At 55.4% G+C, this 9,942-nt stretch overlaps 1 protein-coding gene and 1 pseudogene across 3 annotated transcripts in view; both read left to right on the top strand.

The window, feature by feature from the left end:
- LOC135559316 (uncharacterized protein DDB_G0271670-like) overlaps positions 1-829 on the top strand; it is a 31,558-nt pseudogene extending 30,729 nt beyond the window's left edge.
- LOC135504148 (plexin-A2-like) overlaps positions 1-9,942 on the top strand; it is a 467,742-nt gene that overhangs the window by 22,765 nt on the left and 435,035 nt on the right. The gene's annotated exons all lie outside the window — the stretch shown is intronic.

The raw sequence follows: 9,942 nt of genomic DNA, 5'->3' as shown, positions 1-9,942 counted from the left end.
CCCACTGTATTCCTCACTAACATCTACCCCCTTTCCAGGTGGAACTGTCATATCCAACACCCCCACCCCTTTCCTACTCTGCAGGTGGAACTGTGGTATCCAACACCCCCACCCCTTTCCTACTCTGCAGGTGGAACTGTGGTATCCAACACCCCCACCCCTTTCTTACTCTGCAGGTGGAACTGTGGTATCCAACACCCCCACCTCTTTCCTACTCTGCAGGTGGAACTGTGGTATCCAACACCCCCACCCCTTTCCTACTCTGCAGGTGGAACTGTGGTATCCAACACCCCCACCCCTTTCCTACTCTGCAGGTGGAACTGTGGTATCCAACACCCCCACCCCTTTCCTACTCTGCAGGTGGAACTGTGTATCCAACACCCCCACCCCTTTCCTAATCTGCAGGTGGAACTGTGGTATCCAACACCCCCACCCCTTTCCTACTCTGCAGGTGGAACTGTGGTATCCAACACCCCCACCCCTTTCCTACTCTGCAGGTGGAACTGTGGTATCCAACACCCCCACCCCTTTCCTACTCTGCAGGTGGAACTGTGGTATCCAACACCCCCACCCCTTTCCTACCTGCAGGTGGAACTGTGGTATCCAACATGAACCCCTTTCCTACTCTGCAGGTGGAACTGTCATTGGTCCAACACCCCCACCCCTTTCCTACTCTGCAGGTGGAACTGTGGTATCCAACACCCCCACCCCTTTCCTACTCTGCAGGTGGAACTGTGGTATCCAACACCCCCACCCCTTTCCTACTCTGCAGGTGGAACTGTGGTATCCAACACCCCCACCCTTTCCTACTCTGCAGGTGAAACTGTGATACCCAACACCACCTCTCCGCACCTGCAGGTGGGAACTGTAATATCACGTGTCATGAATGTGTTCTGAGAATTGCTTTGCATGTGGGAATTTCATTGGTCCATGTTTGAGGCCACCAACTGGCAGACTAGTTCTACATTGTGAAGACATGTTCTCCACACAGTATGACTGTAATTCACTCTCTTTTTAAATGTATAATAACTGATGTGATTTATTGTTATGATAAACATGACAGTAGCAGAGGGACAGAGAGAGATGTACCCTGTCCCAGTCCCAGCCAGCCACCCATTCAACCAGTCAGTCAACCAGCTGGCCAGCCAGACATCCTGTCCCAGTCCCAGCCAGCCATTCAACCAGTCAGTCAACCAGACATCCTGACCCAGTCCCAGCGTGTCACCCATTCAACCAGTCTGTCAACCAGACATCCTGACCCAGTCCCAGCCAGTCACCCATTCAACCAGTCAGTCAACCAGACATCCTGACCCAGTCCCAGCCTGTCACCCATTCAACCAGTCAGTCAACCAGACATCCTGACCCAGTCCCAGCCTGTCACCCATTCAACCAGTCATTCAACCAGACATCCTGACCCAGTCCCAGCCTGTCACCCATTCAACCAGTCAGTCAACCAGACATCCTGACCCAGTCCCAGCCTGTCACCCATTCAACCAGTCAGTCAACCAGACATCCTGACACAGTCCCAGCCTGTCACCCATTCAACCAGTCAGTCAACCAGACATCCTGACCCAGTCCCAGCCTGTCACCCATTCAACCAGTCAGTCAACCAGACATCCTGACCCAGTCCCAGCCTGTCACCCATTCAACCAGTCAGTCAACCAGACATCCTGACCCAGTCCCAGCCTGTCACCCATTCAACCAGTCAGTCAACCAGACATCCTGACCCAGTCCCAGCCTGTCACCCATTCAACCAGTCAGTCAACCAGCTGGCCAGCCAGACATCCGGTGGGTTTTTTAATTAATTTAATTTTAACCTTTATTTATCCAGGCGAGTCAATTAAGAACAATTTCCTATTTACAATGACAGCCTGTTCACATTGAACAGGCCGGAAGAGGAAGGCGAGTGCACCAGTCCTACCCAGTCCTTCCCAGTCCTACCCAGTCCTACCCAGTCCTACCCAGTCCTGCCCAGTTCTACCCAGTCCTACCCAGTCCTACCCAGTTCTACCCAGTCCTGCCCAGTCCTACCCAGTCCTACCCAGTCCTACCCAGTCCTTCCCAGTCCCACCCAGTCCTACCCAGTCCTTCCCAGTCCTACCCAGTCCTACCAAGTCCTACCCAGTCCTGCCCAGTCCAACCCAGTCCTTCCCAGTCCTGCCCAGTCCTTCCCAGTCCTGCCCAGTCCTACCCAGTCCTTCCCAGTCCTGCCCAGTCCTTCCCAGTCCTACCCAGTCATTCCCAGTCCTACCCAGTCCTTCCCAGTCCTACCCAGTCCTACCCAGTCCTTCCCAGTCCTTCCCAGTCCTTCCCAGTCCTTCCCAGTCCTTCCCAGTCCTACCCAGTCCTTCCCAGTCCTGCCCAGTCCTTCCCAGTCCTACCCAGTCATTCCCAGTCCTACCCAGTCCTACCCAGTCCTACCCAGTCCTACCCAGTCCTTCCCAGTCCTGCCCAGTCCTTCCCAGTCCTACCCAGTCCTTCCCAGTCCTACCCAGTCCTTCCCAGTCCTACCCAGTCCTACCCAGTCCTACCCAGTCCTTCCCAGTCCTTCCCAGTCCTTCCCAGTCCTACCCAGTCCTGCCCAGTCCTACCCAGTCCTTCCCAGTCCTGCCCAGTCCTTCCCAGTTCTACCCAGTCCTACCCAGTCCTTCCCAGTCCTACCCAGTCCTACCCAACCTACTGTCTGCAGTCCCAGTCCCAGTCCCAGTCTCAGTAACCTCCTGTCTCCAGTCCCAGTCTCAGTAACCTCCTGTCTCCAGTCCCAGTAACCTCCTGTCTCTAGTCCCAGTCTCAGTAACCTCCTGTCTCCAGTCCCAGTAACCTCCTGTCTCCAGTCCCAGTCCCAGTCTCAGTAACCTCCTGTCTGCAGTCCCAGTCCCAGTCTCAGTAACCTCCTGTCTGCAGTCCCAGTCCCAGTCTCAGTAACCTCCTGTCTCCAGTCCCAGTAACCTCCTGTCTCTAGTCCCAGTCTCAGTAACCTCCTGTCTCTAGTCCCAGTCTCAGTAACCCCCTGTCTCCAGTCCCAGTAACCTCCTGTCTCCAGTCCCAGTCCCAGTCTCAGTAACCTCCTGTCTGCAGTCCCAGTCCCAGTCTCAGTAACCTCCTGTCTCCAGTCCCAGTAACCTCCTGTCTCTAGTCCCAGTCTCAGTAACCTCCTGTCTCCAGTCCCAGTAACCTCCTGTCTCTAGTCCCAGTCTCAGTAACCTCCTGTCTCCAGTCCCAGTCTCAGTAACATCCTGTCTCTAGTCCCAGTCTCAGTAACCTCCTGTCTCTAGTCCCAGTCTCAGTAGCCTCCTGTCTCCAGTCTCAGTAGCCTCCTGTCTCCAGTCCCAGTAACCTCTTGTCTCCAGTCCCAGTAACCTCCTGTCTCCAGTCTCAGTAGCCTCCTGTCTCCAGTCTCAGTAGCCTCCTGTCTCCAGTCCCAGTAACCTCTTGTCTCCAGTCCCAGTAACCTCCTGTCTCCAGTCTCAGTAGCCTCCTGTCTCCAGTCCCAGTCTCAGTAACCTCCTGTCTCCATTCCCAGTCTCAGTAACCTCCTGTCTCCAGTCCCAGTCTCAGTAACCTCCTGTCTCCAGTCCCAGTCTCAGTAACCTCCTGTCTCCAGTCCCAGTCCCAGTAACCTCCTGTCTCCAGTCCCAGTCTCAGTAACCTCCTGTCTCCAGTCCCAGTCCCAGTCTCTGTAACCTCCTGTCTCCAGTCCCAGTCTCAGTAACCTCCTGTCTCCAGTCCCAGTCTCAGTAACCTCCTGTCTGCAGTCCCAGTCTCAGTAACCTTCTGTCTCCAGTCCCAGTCCCAGTCCCAGTCTCTGTAACCTCCTGTCTCCAGTCCCAGTCTCAGTAACTTCCTGTCTCCAGTCCCAGTCTCAGTAACATCCTGTCTCTAGTCCCAGTCTCAGTAACCTCCTGTCTCTAGTCCCAGTCTCAGTAACCTCCTGTCTCCAGTCCCAGTAACCTCCTGTATCCAGTCCCAGTCCCAGTCTCAGTAACCTCCTGTCTCCAGTCCCAGTAACCTCCTGTCTCCAGTCCCAGTCCCAGTCTCAGTAACCTCCTGTCTCCAGTCCCAGTAACCTCCTGTCTCCAGTCCCAGTCTCAGTAACCTCCTGTCTCCAGTCCCAGTCTCAGTAACCCCTGTCTCCAGTCCCAGTAACCTCCTGTCTCCAGTCCCAGTCCCAGTCTCATTAACCTCCTGTCTCCAGTCCCAGTCCCAGTCCCAGTCTCATTAACCTCCTGTCTCCAGTCCCAGTCCCGGTAACCTCCTGTCTCCAGTCCCAGTCTCAGTAACCTCCTGTCTCCAGTCCCAGTAACCTCCTGTCTCAGTCCCAGTCCAGTAACCTCCTGTCTCCAGTCCCAGTCTCAGTAACTCCTGTCTCTAGTCCCAGTCTCAGTAACCTCCTGTCTCTAGTCCCAGTCTCAGTAACCTCCTGTCTCCAGTCTCAGTAGCCTCCTGTCTCCAGTCTCAGTAACCTCCTGTCTCCAGTCCCAGTAACCTCTTGTCTCCAGTCCCAGTAACCTCCTCCTCATTAACCTCCTGTCTCCAGTCTCAGTAAGCCTCCTGTCTCCAGTCTCAGTAGCCTCCTGTCTCCAGTCCCAGTAACCTCCTGTCTCCAGTCCCAGTAACCTCCTGTCTCCAGTCTCAGTAGCCTCCTGTCTCCAGTCCCAGTCTCAGTAACCTCCTGTCTCCATTCCCAGTCTCAGTAACCTCCTGTCTCCAGTCCCAGTCTCAGTAACCTCCTGTCTCCAGTCCCAGTCTCAGTAACCTCCTGTCTGCAGTCAGTCTCCCAGTAACCTCCTGTCTCCAGTCCCAGTCTCAGTAACCTCCTGTCTGCAGTCCCAGTCTCAGTAACCTCCTGTCTCCAGTCCCAGTCCCAGTCTCATTAACCTCCTGTCTCCAGTCCCAGTCTCAGTAACCTCCTGTCTCCAGTCCCAGTCTCAGTAACCTCCTGTCTGCAGTCCCAGTCTCAGTAACCTCCTGTCTCCAGTCCCAGTCCCAGTCCCAGTCTCTCCCATTAACCTCCTGTCTCCAGTCCCAGTCTCAGTAACCTCCTGTCTCCAGTCCCAGTCTCAGTAACATCCTGTCTCAGTCCCAGTCTCAGTAACCTCCTGTCTCAGTCCCAGTCTCAGTAACCTCCTGTCTCCAGTCCAGTAACCTCCTGTCTCCAGTCTCAGTAACCTCCTGTCTCCAGTCCCAGTAACCTCTTGTCTCCAGTCCCAGTAACCTCCTGTCTCCAGTCCAGTCTAGCCTCCTGTCTCCAGTCTCAGTAGCCTCCTGTCTCCAGTCCCAGTAACCTCTTGTCTCCAGTCCCAGTAACCTCCTGTCTCCAGTCTCAGTAGCCTCCTGTCTCCAGTCCCAGTCTCAGTAACCTCCTGTCTCCAGTCCCAGTCTCAGTAACCTCCTGTCTCCAGTCCCAGTCTCAGTAACCTCCTGTCTCCAGTCCCAGTCCCAGTAACCTCCTGTCTCCAGTCCCAGTCTCAGTAACCTCCTGTCTCCAGTCCCAGTCCCAGTCCCAGTCCCAGTCCCAGTCTCAGTCCCAGTAACCTCCTGTCTCCAGTCCCAGTCTCCCAGTAACCTCCTGTCTCCAGTCCCAGTCTCAGTAACCTCCTGTCTGCAGTCCCAGTCTCAGTAACCTTCTGTCTCCAGTCCCAGTCCCAGTCCCAGTCTCTGTCCAGTCCCAATCTCCTGTCTCCAGTCCCAGTCTCAGTAACCTCCTGTCTCCAGTCCCAGTCTCAGTAACCTCCTGTCTCCAGTCCCAGTCCCATTAACCTCTTGCCTCCAGTCCCATTCCCAGTCTCAGTAACCTCCTGTCTCCAGTCCCAGTCTCAGTATTCTCCTGTATCCAGTCCCATTCTCAGTAACCTCCTGTCTCCAGTCCCAGTCTCAGTAACCTCCTGTCTCCAGTCCCAGTCCCAGTCCCAGTCTCTGTAACCTCCTGTCTCCAGTCCCAGTCTCAGTAACCTCCTGTCTCCAGTCCCAGTCCCGGTAACCCCCTGTCTGCAGCCCCAGTCCCAGGAACCTCCTGTCTCCAGTCAGTCCCAGTAACCTCCTGTCTCCACTCCCAGTCTCAGTAAACTCCTGTCTCCAGTCCCAGTCCCAGTCTCAGTAACCTCCTGTCTCCAGTCCCAGTCTCAGTAACCTACTGTCTGCAGTCCCAGTCCCAGTGTCAGTAACCCCCCTGTCTCTGCAGTCCCAGTCTCAGTAACCTCCTGTCTGCAGTCCCAGTCTCAGTAACCTCCTGTCTCCAGTCCCAGTCTCAGTAACCTCCTGTCTGCAGTCCCAGTCCCAGTCTCAGGAACCTCCTGTCTCCAGTCATGTCCCAGTAACCTCCTGTCTCCACTCCCAGTCTCAGTAAACTCCTGTCTCCAGTCCCAGTCCCAGTCTCAGTAACGTCCTGTCTCCACTCCCAGTCTCAGTAAACTCCTGTCTCCAGTCCCAGTCCCAGTCTCAGTAACGTCCTGTCTCCAGTCCCAGTCTCAGTAACCTACTGTCTGCAGTCCCAGTCCCAGTCTCAGTAACCCCCTGTCTGCAGTCCCAGTCTCAGTAACCTCCTGTCTGCAGTCCCAGTCCCAGTAACCTCCTGTCTCCAGTCCCAGTTCCAGTCCCAGGAACCTCCTGTCTCCAGTCCCAGTCTCAGTAACCTCCTGTCTCCAGTCCCAGTCCCAGTCTCAGTAACGTCCTGTCTCCAGTCCCAGTCTCAGTAACATCCTGTCTCCAGTCCCAGTAACCTCCTGTCTCCAGTCCCAGTCCCAGTCTCAGTAACGTCCTGTCTCCAGTCCCAGTCTCAGTAACCTACTGTCTGCAGTCCCAGTCCCAGTCCCAGTCCCAGTAACCCCCTGTCTGCAGTCCCAGTCTCAGTAACCTCCTGTCTGCAGTCCCAGTCCCAGTCTCAGTAACCTCCTGTATCCAGTCCCAGTTCCAGTCCCAGGAACCTCCTGTCTCCAGTCCCAGTCTCATGTCCCAGTAACCTCCTGTCTCCAGTCCCATGTCCCAGTAACCTCCTGTCTCCAGTCCCAGTCCTGTCTCCAGTCCCAGTCTCAGTAACCTCCTGTCTCCAGTCCCAGTCTCAGTAACATCCTGTCTCCAGTCAAAGTAACCTCCTGTCTCCAGTCTCAGTAGCCTCCTGTCTCCAGTCTCAGTAGCCTCCTGTCTCCAGTCCCAGTAACCTCCTGTCTCCAGTCTCAGTAGCCTCCTGTCTCCAGTCCCAGTCTCAGTAACCTCCTGTCTCCATTCCCAGTCTCAGTAACCTCCTGTCTCCAGTCCCAGTCTCAGTAACCTCCTGTCTCCAGTCCCAGTCTCAGTAACCTCCTGTCTCCAGTCCCAGTCAGTAACCTCCTGTCCAGTCCCAGTAACCTCCTGTCTCCAGTCCCAGTCTCAGTAACCTCCTGTCTCCAGTCCCAGTCCCAGTCTCTGTAACCTCCTGTCTCCAGTCCCAGTCTCAGTAACCTCCTGTCTCCAGTCCCAGTCTCAGTAACCTCCTGTCTGCAGTCCCAGTCTCAGTAACCTTCTGTCTCCAGTCCCAGTCCCAGTCCCAGTCTCTGTAACCTCCTGTCTCCAGTCCCAGTCTCAGTAACTTCCTGTCTCCAGTCCCAGTCTCAGTAACATCCTGTCTCTAGTCCCAGTCTCAGTAACCTCCTGTCTCTAGTCCCAGTCTCAGTAACCTCCTGTCTCCAGTCTCAGTAGCCTCCTGTCTCCAGTCTCAGTAGCCTCCTGTCTCCAGTCCCAGTAACCTCTTGTCTCCAGTCCCAGTAACCTCCTGTCTCCAGTCTCAGTAGCCTCCTGTCTCCAGTCTCAGTAGCCTCCTGTCTCCAGTCCCAGTAACCTCTTGTCTCCAGTCCCAGTAACCTCCTGTCTCCAGTCTCAGTAGCCTCCTGTCTCCAGTCCCAGTCTCAGTAACCTCCTGTCTCCAGTCCCAGTCTCAGTAACCTCCTGTCTCCAGTCCCAGTCTCAGTAACCTCCTGTCTCCAGTCCCAGTCTCAGTAACCTCCTGTCTCCAGTCCCAGTCTCAGTAACCTCCTGTCTGCAGTCCCAGTCTCAGTAACCTGTCTGTCTCCAGTCCCAGTCCCAGTCCCAGTCTCAGTCCCAGTCTCAGTAACCTCCTGTCTCCAGTCCCAGTCTCAGTAACTTCCTGTCTCCAGTCCCAGTCTCAGTAACCTCCTGTCTCCAGTCCCAGTCTCAGTAACCTCCTGTCTCCTAGTCCCAGTCTCAGTAACCTCCTGTCTCCAGTCTCAGTAACCTCCTGTCTCCAGTCTCAGTAGCCTCCTGTCTCCAGTCCCAGTAACCTCTTGTCTCCAGTCCCAGTAACCTCCTGTCTCCAGTCTCAGTAGCCTCCTGTCTCCAGTCTCCTCAGTAACCTCCTGTCTCCAGTCCCAGTAACCTCTTGTCTCCAGTCCCAGTAACCTCCTGTCTCCAGTCTCCAGTAGCCTCCTGTCTCCAGTCCCAGTCTCAGTAACCTCCTGTCTCCAGTCCCAGTCTCAGTAACCTCCTGTCTCCAGTCCCAGTCTCAGTAACCTCCTGTCTCCAGTCCCAGTCCCAGTAACCTCCTGTCTCCAGTCCCAGTCTCAGTAACCTCCTGTCTCCAGTCCCAGTCCCAGTCCCAGTCCCAGTCTCTGTAACCTCCTGTCTCCAGTCCCAGTCTCAGTAACCTCCTGTCTCCAGTCCCAGTCTCAGTAACCTCCTGTCTGCAGTCCCAGTCTCAGTAACCTTCTGTCTCCAGTCCCAGTCCCAGTCCCAGTCTCTGTAATCTCCTGTCTCCAGTCCCAGTCTCAGTAACCTCCTGTCTCCAGTCCCAGTCTCAGTAACCTCCTGTCTCCAGTCCCAGTCCCATTAACCTCTTGCCTCCAGTCCCATTCCCAGTCTCAGTAACCTCCTGTCTCCAGTCCCAGTCTCAGTATTCTCCTGTCTCCAGTCCCATTCTCAGTAACCTCCTGTCTCCAGTCCCAGTCTCAGTAACCTCCTGTCTCCAGTCCCAGTCCCAGTCTCTGTAACCTCCTGTCTCCAGTCCCAGTCTCAGTAACCTCCTGTCTCCAGTCCCAGTCCCATTAACCTCTTGCCTCCAGTCCCATTCCCAGTCCCGGTAACCCCCTGTCTGCAGTCCCAGTAACCTCCTGTCTCCAGTCCCAGTCCCAGTCCCAGTCCCAGTCCCAGTCTCATTAACCTCCTGTCTCCAGTCCCAGTCCCGGTAACCCCCTGTTTTCAGCCCCAGTCCCAGGAACCTCCTGTCTCCAGTCATGTCCCAGTAACCTCCTGTCTCCACTCCCAGTCTCAGTAAACTCCTGTCTCCAGTCCCAGTCCCAGTCTCAGTAACGTCCTGTCTCCAGTCCCAGTCTCAGTAACCTACTGTCTGCAGTCCCAGTCCCAGTCTCAGTAACCCCCTGTCTGCAGTCCCAGTCTCAGTAACCTCCTGTCTGCAGTCCCAGTCTCAGTAACCTCCTGTCTCCAGTCCCAGTCTCAGTAACCTCCTGTCTGCAGTCCCAGTCCCAGTCTCAGGAACCTCCTGTCTCCAGTCATGTCCCAGTAACCTCCTGTCTCCACTCCCAGTCTCAGTAAACTCCTGTCTCCAGTCCCAGTCCCAGTCTCAGTAACGTCCTGTCTCCAGTCCCAGTCTCAGTAACCTACTGTCTGCAGTCCCAGTCCCAGTCTCAGTAACCCCCTGTCTGCAGTCCCAGTCTCAGTAACCTCCTGTCTGCAGTCCCAGTCCCAGTAACCTCCTGTCTCCAGTCCCAGTTCCAGTCCCAGGAACCTCCTGTCTCCAGTCCCAGTCTCAGTAACCTCCTGTCTCCAGTCCCAGTCCCAGTCTCAGTAACGTCCTGTCTCCAGTCCCAGTCTCAGTAACATCCTGTCTCCAGTCCAGTAACCTCCAGTAACCTCCTGTCTCCAGTCCCAGTCCCAGTCTCAGTAACGTCCTGTCTCCAGTCCCAGTCTCAGTAACCTACTGTCTGCAGTCCCAGT

Source organism: Oncorhynchus masou, chromosome 18 (assembly GCF_036934945.1).
Source record: "Oncorhynchus masou masou isolate Uvic2021 chromosome 18, UVic_Omas_1.1, whole genome shotgun sequence".
In the NCBI taxonomy this organism is placed as follows: Eukaryota; Metazoa; Chordata; class Actinopteri; order Salmoniformes; family Salmonidae; genus Oncorhynchus; species Oncorhynchus masou.
The sequence above is the reverse complement of the archived record's forward strand: the minus strand, read 5'-3'. Positions and strand labels throughout refer to the sequence as shown.